Here is an 8673-nt window from a genome sequence, read left to right as displayed (position 1 = left end):
CGTGCGGCCTTCAAGCAGTAGCATTGACTTTATTCAATATGGCAAAAAAAGAAGAAATAAACATATAGCCTCAAAAAGAAGAAAACCTCAGTACAACACAAATATGTTGTATTTCAGATGATTTCACTGTGATCATAAAAGTGATACACAGCAGTAACAGCTGCTAAAAAGGTTGTTCTCTAAAGCAATCTGGCTTGGTCAAAATGCAGAACATTTCTCTAGCACGTCCTACTCTCAAAAATAATTACCAGACTAACTGAAGACAAACCATCATTGTAAAGTCTTTTCTTTTTTCCCTTGGAAGTTATTTATCAAAACCTCCAGTGAATGGCAGACAGCCAGCAAAGGATTCTGCAGAGTCTGCTCTGCCTCTGGTTAACAGGAGCTGCAGCGCACAGCTTGCAGAGTGCAGTGGGAGTTGATGCAGCTGATTTAGACTTGTGTTATCAACTGCCACTCCCTGATCTGGGTAAGAGAATATTTGGTTTTACACAATCAGACATTTGCTCAATCACTGAAGTTTTGTGTAGAGAGCCTGCATGTGACACTCAAAATCATTAGCATGACTTCTCTGTCTTTATTTGCACAGAGCATGCAGCAAAGCACAGCTCTTTAATAATACCATTACTTATGTTAACAAACTACTTCTATTGTAACCGATAACGCAGTCTCCATTTTAACAAGTTCCTCCCCCGCTTTTTTTTCCCCTACACAGAAGAGACAAGGTATAAACAGCCAGCGCAAGGACAGTGGAGGTAGTGCTGCCACCTTTTGGTCACACATAGCAGTGCTAGAGAAACAACGTGATCTCTTTTTGTCACGGTAAAACTAGGAGTATTGAAAACCTGATCATAAAGTGCAAGCACAACAGGGACCACTTCTGACATGATGGTCTTAGACCTCAATGACTATGTATATTATATCATATTATATTGTATGGAAATGAAAAAAAGTTTTCGTTTATACTGTTTCTCAAATTAGTTCTATTTATGCAACTTAAAGATTTTGAGGAATTTTGAACAAAGGTTACAGAGTCTTGCGCTTTAAGTCCAAGGACAAGCGACTAGTAGTAAAGCACCTTTGAATATCCAAAATTCACCTATTATCCTTTTGTAAAAGCAAAAAGAATGGTAATGATCACAGATGGGGTGGGAAGGGAAAGAAAAGGAAGGCTAATCAATTGCTAAAAGAAAGTAGTAAAATTGGAAGAGCTTCCAAAGGAATATACTTACTAGTAATTTATATATATTTTACACTATGTATTTTTAATATAAGTTTTACACTATGTTATATATATTTTATACTGTATTCACTCTTCTGTAGGTCTATTCAAAAGGGCACCAGGTGACACACAAATCTAAGCTAAAATTTCCATTGCAGTGTGCAGTGAGTTTGAACTTACAAGAAAGGGTTTTGCACATTGCTAGTCAAAACCCTCTTCAGCCAAGCAATCCATACCAGAGCCCACTGCATGATTCATGGAATAACTTCTTTTTCAAGTGTTGATTTGCAGGCAACTTAGTATTCTGAAAAGGCAAGAATTTGGTTTCTTTTCGGAAAGGATACGACAGATTAAATGGCAGCTTCCCTGTAACATCCTATCAACGGATCCATACTCAACTTTAAAGTTTACATCTACCCATACTTCATTCAGCCTCAGGCCTTCTTCCGAGACCAAGCGAAACTGTGACAGATAGCTGTCTCCTACTAGCCTATTTCGACTGCACTGACACTTATTTCAAAATCACCCAGAATTGTCCATGCAAGTAATATTCAGCTCTGTCAGTGACCTAGATCTGTGAGACAATGTATCCTATGCCATCATCTCTTGAGCTACCCCATTCCTCCTTTCTTGCTCCTTCCTAGTCCTCCCGTCTTCCTTTTCTAATTTGAAAATTTTGCTTGATACCAACTTTTACGTGTTATTTTTCCCACCTCCATTTTTAAGTCAATTATTCAGGTCAATGCTAGAGAATCTGGAGCCTCTGCTCAAATCTTTATGAATTTTGATGCAAAGCAAATAAATTAAGAGACATATGGTTAAACAGCTTTTTAAACAAGTCAGAGGTTTTAAGAAACACATACCATGTCAAGTAGGCAAAGGACCCTAACTTTCCTGTCCATGTTGAAAGGTAAGAAACCCTCCTCTACCACGTTTAAATGTTCTCAGGCTCTAAATAATCCACTGAGGTATAGGCTTCTAAAAATCTGAGCTTAACTTCACAAATTTCCAATCATCATCTTTGTAACAACAGTTCTCAGCACTGACAAATATCGACTCATGAGAAACATTTAGGATTAGTCCATTTGTCCTAAAGCAGCAATTCCAAGTGGTTCAGACAAGTCACTAGAACCCCACTGTACTAAGCTCGCACGTATTGCTAAAACTGCCTCCATCTCACATGGTTAGCAATGTAATGACTAAAACACAGGCAGACAATGAAATCCAAATGAAATGCTAGCAAATTGTGGGCAGCTAGACACCACTTTCTCTTGCCCATTTTCTGTGCAACTCTATCTATCACTGTAATTTGGGCAAGGAACGGTTTGGGTGGGATAAAGAATATATATGGTGAAGTGAAACAGCAAGTAAATAGCTATAGAAAACAACCAGGACATGAAACCAAGTGCCTCGTCACCGTGCTGTTCATTGCCTCACAGCTTACCTCCAATAGGACAGGCTTCTGCAAAATCATGAGAAAGCAGAGAAAACAGCATTGCAGACTATGTTTAAAAATATGTACGTAAGTGTGAAAGGAAAAAAAAAAAATATTCCTGCCACAAGAAATACTACCATATTGATTCACAATTTGGGGGAAGGAGAGCGACCTTTTCCTTTGGCTTAAGTAAATTCACAACATAGCCGTGTACTGCTGCTGACAACCCAAGCCACACAGCACACAGACACAATACCTCCCCATGCCAGGAGGAGTTCACTCTCTCCATGAGATATTCGCAACTGAAAAAGGGGCGCATGGTATTCCCCGCAAGTGACTGCTCCTCAGTGTTAGTGGAATGATGAGTTGCCACGTTGGTGACTGGAATGCCATGCTCTCCACCACTGCCTCACTTCCTAGGGCTATGCCGGACATCGGCATTAAAATGATCCTGAAGCGCTGAGACCTGAAAACATACCCAAGGCAAAGATGTTGCTACTAGGGACATAGCCCCTGGCTTACAATCACAGAAATTAATAGTAATGGGGATTAACTTCATTCAAAGAGTAAGATAAAACTGTTTCCATCAACGCTCTCAGCAACAGAGCATCTCAAACCATCCACAGGGCCAAAGGATAATCCATTTACCTTGCTTTCACACCATTTGAAAGGGCAAAACTGTGGGTGTGGAACAAAGTCATAATACAGTCAAATGCATTTGACATTTAGTACAGTCCAATACAAACCAAGTAGATTTTCCTGAAAGCTTTTCTACCTCTCTTCATTTCAAACTACTTGAAATACAATTTGGGAATGGTCCTAAAAACATTCCTTTGTTACCGGTTTAAATTATTTTACTAAATCTTTGAGTTATATCATGCTTCAAGGAAAAGAAAACTCTGCTAAAAGCTCATCATAACAGTCCTCTTACAGGCACTGTACGAGACAGAATTTCTGTATGCTGCTCCCTGATTTTATATTAATATTTTTGTCTGTGGGGTAGCATAAAAAATTCTTGTATTTTCTACAGTGTTTAGAAAATATCCTGATTTGCTGAAATTAAACTAAGACCAATAACTTTGTAGAAATATTGTGACTTCATCCAGGAAGGGTATTTCATTTCTATGGCTTCAAAACCAAACATCTGCCATAAAAAAACACTTCACTAACTTGAAGGTATTAAAAAAAACCAAAAATGAAGAAACCTGCATTTGTATTGGACTAACAATTGAGCACTTAGAAGAACAGAAGAGCCAAATGAGAATAACCAAACTAAAAGGCATTTTGTAAGTTATGTCAAGTAATTTGCTCCTTGCTGCAATCATAATGCATCAGCTTTTCTTGTTGTTTTCCCTTTTTTTCCCAAAAAAAACCTTGTCATCAATTTGTCACATTTTTAAAAAAAAAAAAATTTGAAAAAATTGAACAAGGAGAAACAGTCAATTACGTTAATCTTAGATTGAGATGTTTAAATTAATTGGCTTTGTATTTATTATGCATACAGAGGAAGACAGAAAGACTATCTTCACCATTTTAATATACCTTCCCCTCCATTTCCCTCATTATGTAGCTTTTACACAAAGTGGATTTTGGTGATTTGGGATTTCCCCCCCAACCCCCCACCCCTTACGAGGCTTCCTTTTTTTCTTTTTCCCCCAGACAACATTGAAAGCAAGTTGCATAAATTCTAGCATTCACAGTCATGTCAGCATTGATCCCCCAAAACTCTTCATCTGATTTGATTAATCATTGTAATTTAAAAAATTAATTTCTCTTCTAATCATATCACGTTTACAATAAGCACAGAAGAGGCAATATGATCATTCTTATTTACACTATTGCTTTAGACCTTAAGCATTTCAAATAGAGAGGAGAAAATATGGCAAAAACTGCCTTCTTGTCTGCAGTATTTACATGCTTTACATAGTTAAAAAATATGTGGCTTATTAATGACTGATTTTTCAACCTCTCCAATAAGCTTTTTATTAACATGACAGTCCTTTACTTGCAAGTGTCAAGCAATTTCGTACTGTGCATGTATCCTTTATGATGTTTAATATAAAAGATAGTACAGTATTTATATCCCTCACAATAAGAGAATGAATTGTTTTAAGGTTATACAGCCCAGTTGTGATAAAGAAAGAAGGAACCTTACAAAATGATAAATATTTTCATTAAAAAACTTTAAAACTAAAAGTTCAAAGATATGTTCTCCTCTCTTATATCTTGTCAAAACATGACTTAGGACCCAAAACTAATCTACTTTCAATTTTATTCCATATTTCAGTGCTGTCATAGTACTCAGCAGAGAGTATTGGAATACGATCATTTTTTATTTTGTTGATGTTACCGACAGCTTTATTTCACAAAGCAATCTTATACTATGTCTACCACTGGCAGGTCACAAAGGTCAAATAGTCTATCCTTACAGGTAGAGAGCTTATTAAATGGCACGTCTATTAAACCCAATGGACAACATAAAGAAACATTTCAGCAAAATACTTTTAACATAGTTCAGTGAAGACACAGTCAAAAGGGTATTAAATAATTTGAACCGAGACCAATAAGAATATTTTTATAAGCATCTTCAAAATTATGCTTCATACAAAGTATTTCAAACAGACAGTAAGTGAAAGACCTGCAAAAAGAAGAACTTTGTGCAAACATTTACTTTGTATTATGCATTTATAGCTGCACACTCATAGTATATTTAGTGCTAGGTGGCTTGCCAAAGATAAGTTTCTGCGTTCTAGGACTGTTATTTAATTAAACGTTCAATTTAAAATCATCATGAAATTTATATGATACCTTCTTCTGCAGTATTTGTACATATGCTTTACATACTAACCTGGATCATTGTAGGATAATTCTTCAGAAGCAATATATTTTAGCTATTTATTTTCAAATGACTTATTTAATCACATAATGGTTTGGGGAAAAATCCAATTACATACATCAGAAAAAGGCACTCAAATAAAATTTTCATACAGTATCTTATAAAGTCCACATAATTCTTTTTAACTAAGAGGGTGTATGCTTTACAAGACCAGAATATTTATAGACACATAATTGTGATTTTATCTCTCTTTCTGGCATCATTTTATTATTTCACTATTTGCCAAGTTCCCTATCATATGTTGAATCTTGCTATTTCGATATTTGTATTTGCATGACTGCACTTACAAAAGAATAACAAAATAAAGACATCTTTGGATTGTGAACCTATACATTCAGATGTTCATCTTCAGACTTAACCCTTGCAGCTCAAAGAAAGCATTCCAGTTGCATTTCTAAATCATATATACTTATTTCTGCATAGCTAAAATTCTGAATACTAGTATGCAGAGTCTGTGGACTCTCATATACAGTTTATGAGATACAGTACTTGGGCTACTATTATCAGAAGATTCACCTAGTCAGATAATTAATAAGATACAGAAACATAAAACATGAGTTGTTAAAGTTTACAATTACCTTCCCTCACAGCTCCATTCTAAATGCACTGTCCTTGCTTTAACACATAGTAAATCATCTACCTAAATGTATTTGCACCCAATCATTTTTTAAAGTCACAATCTTTGTAGTGTCAACTTGTCAAGGGTCAAAGGGAAGAACAGGCAAGATTCCCAAATCAATCTGCTTGTAGAAACTGTCTCATTTCATTTCAAATTACCTGCTGTGGCTGAAGCAGGCTATGGACAAACTGCCTTCCTCCATAAACCATGACAGCACAGGTCGAACTTATGTGATCATTCATAAGGGGCAAGTCATGCTGGGTCTGTCATTAACTACTTTTAAACTGCTGTGCAGGGTTAAGTGATCTTGCAGGGCAGCAACAGATATAAATACTACTTGGACAGTTTAATGTCAGGCGACAACTCCTCTGGGATTAAAACCATGTAACCCAATAGTGGTGTTATCGATATAAGGATTAAGGTACTTTGGGACTGTTTCTTGCACTCACAACTTTTCACGTGTTTTGCGTGTTATTCAGATATCAGATGCATAACATAACACCCCTTAAGAGGCTCCCTAAAATATTAGCAGCAACACTCACCATCTTCTGTGGAGGCATTCCCAGTTTTGACCTTGTGTAACTGCCCAATCCAGGAGAGGATACTGCTAATCTAAGAACGTGAATATATTGCAGCAACTACAAATATGTGAGCTGTTGAGTTCAGAACTGACTCTCCTCAAAGTCAGTCTGGGCAGGTATCAAAAGTCCATATTAAGCAAGGTACTTCAGCAGATGCCCACTTTCAAACATGGGAGTGGATCTATTTATTGAACCTGCTACATAGCTAGCCAATAGGAATACAAAAAGATCACTGCATCGCTTAATAAACTATATTAGTAACTACTGCATAACAACTTACTTTGTGCTTAGTCGTTTCTCCTCTGGTCACTGTTATACTGATACACATATGAATGAGAAAGGTACTTGTTACTAATGAAAAACAGCCATCATCTTTTGCAACATCTGTGGATAGCAAAAGCCAGAGGAGGTCCATTAGACTGGTAAATTAAGCTGATCTCAGTTTCAAAAAAAATGAAAGTTCTTAGAAGACTGTATGATTTTTCCTGCTTCTTTCTTCTTTCTTCACCATCATTCTTATTTAATGATTACAGACAGAGATCGCCGTATCCTCGATGCATTTGTCTTCAGTCATGAAGCAGATGGGTATTTTTACAAGAACATGCAGGAAGAGACCAGTACTCCAATTTGCTGAAGACGACAAACTCTTGCTCATCTTAAGATGTGCTACTCACTAGCATGATATATATGCAAAACCATATATGAAACAGCACGCTAACACAAGGGAGCTAATTTATCAGTGTCTCATAAAGCACAGCTGCCAGTGGCACTAACAAAGAAAGAGGAAAACCTTAATCTAACAAAATCCCAAACTTCAGAGCCACCATAACTTAATGCAAGAGGAAGGAGGGATCAAGAATACATATGCTTTCAAAAAAGAAGAAGAAAATACCAATACAACTTGTTCAGAAGTCAATGTCACTTTGAGGCACACATGATGACGCTGGGTTTCGGAGGTCAGCTTTCCAGTGGGTTCTGTTACAGAGTACCAGCCGGCTGGCATTACAGATCGTCTCTTCCTTTATACTGAACTTTGCTCACTGATCACTTAGTGCTCTTACATAGCACCAGACTTTCCACCAGCATTTTGAAAAGGGCAGCGACATATACCCACATCCACCACCCCCTTTCCTTGGCGTCACTGGCTGTCAGCCCCCAGCTCCTTCCCTCCAGCTCCAGGCTTCTCACTGAAACTTCTTGACTCTCTTCCGAACAACAGCCAAAAGGATGTCACCAACACTGGAGGATGGGATTAAACAGCAGATCACACCTTCTTTATTGCTATGTGTACAGCCCTCCACATATGCATAGCATGTATTCAGAAGCTATTCTATGCATCCACAAGTGTGGAAGGCCCAGATCTCCTGGGTCCAGTTCAAAGCTGCAATGAATCAAATGGGGAGGAGACCTCATCCATAAGGATGCAGAGTTTCCATCCCTAGCACTCCAGGCCTGTCCACCTATTCACTGCAGGTAGGCTCCAGTCCAGAATTCAAGACCTGTCCATGTGTCACTGTCCCATGTCTGAGGACTGGCCCTATGCAACCTACTGCTCTGGACCAACCATCAGGTACCCATCTTGTGACAAACACAACTACCCAACCTCACTTCTTTCTTGCCCTCCTAGAGGGAATCACATACAATTCTCAGTTCAGCGAATTCAAATCCAAAACCTGCTCACCAGATGGTACCTCTGCTGACCTCTCTCCCAGACCAGACCCAGTTTGCCCCTTACGTACCTGCTTATAATTAGGTATATCATAATTACACTGCTTTGCACTCTCCGCATTTGTTCCTGCCCCCTCCAAGGGTCCTGTCCCCCTCCGCTGTCAACCTCCAGCCTCATTTTTAACATAGACTCCCAGAAAGCTCACTTTTGTTGTCTTTACTTCCTCCTCATGCCTTTGCCCACAGGAAATC

The sequence above is a fragment of the Fulmarus glacialis genome, unplaced genomic scaffold (genome assembly GCF_000690835.1).
Source record: "Fulmarus glacialis isolate BGI_N327 unplaced genomic scaffold, ASM69083v1 scaffold20464, whole genome shotgun sequence".
Taxonomy (NCBI): domain Eukaryota; kingdom Metazoa; phylum Chordata; class Aves; order Procellariiformes; family Procellariidae; genus Fulmarus; species Fulmarus glacialis.
Note: the sequence above shows the minus strand (reverse complement) of the source record.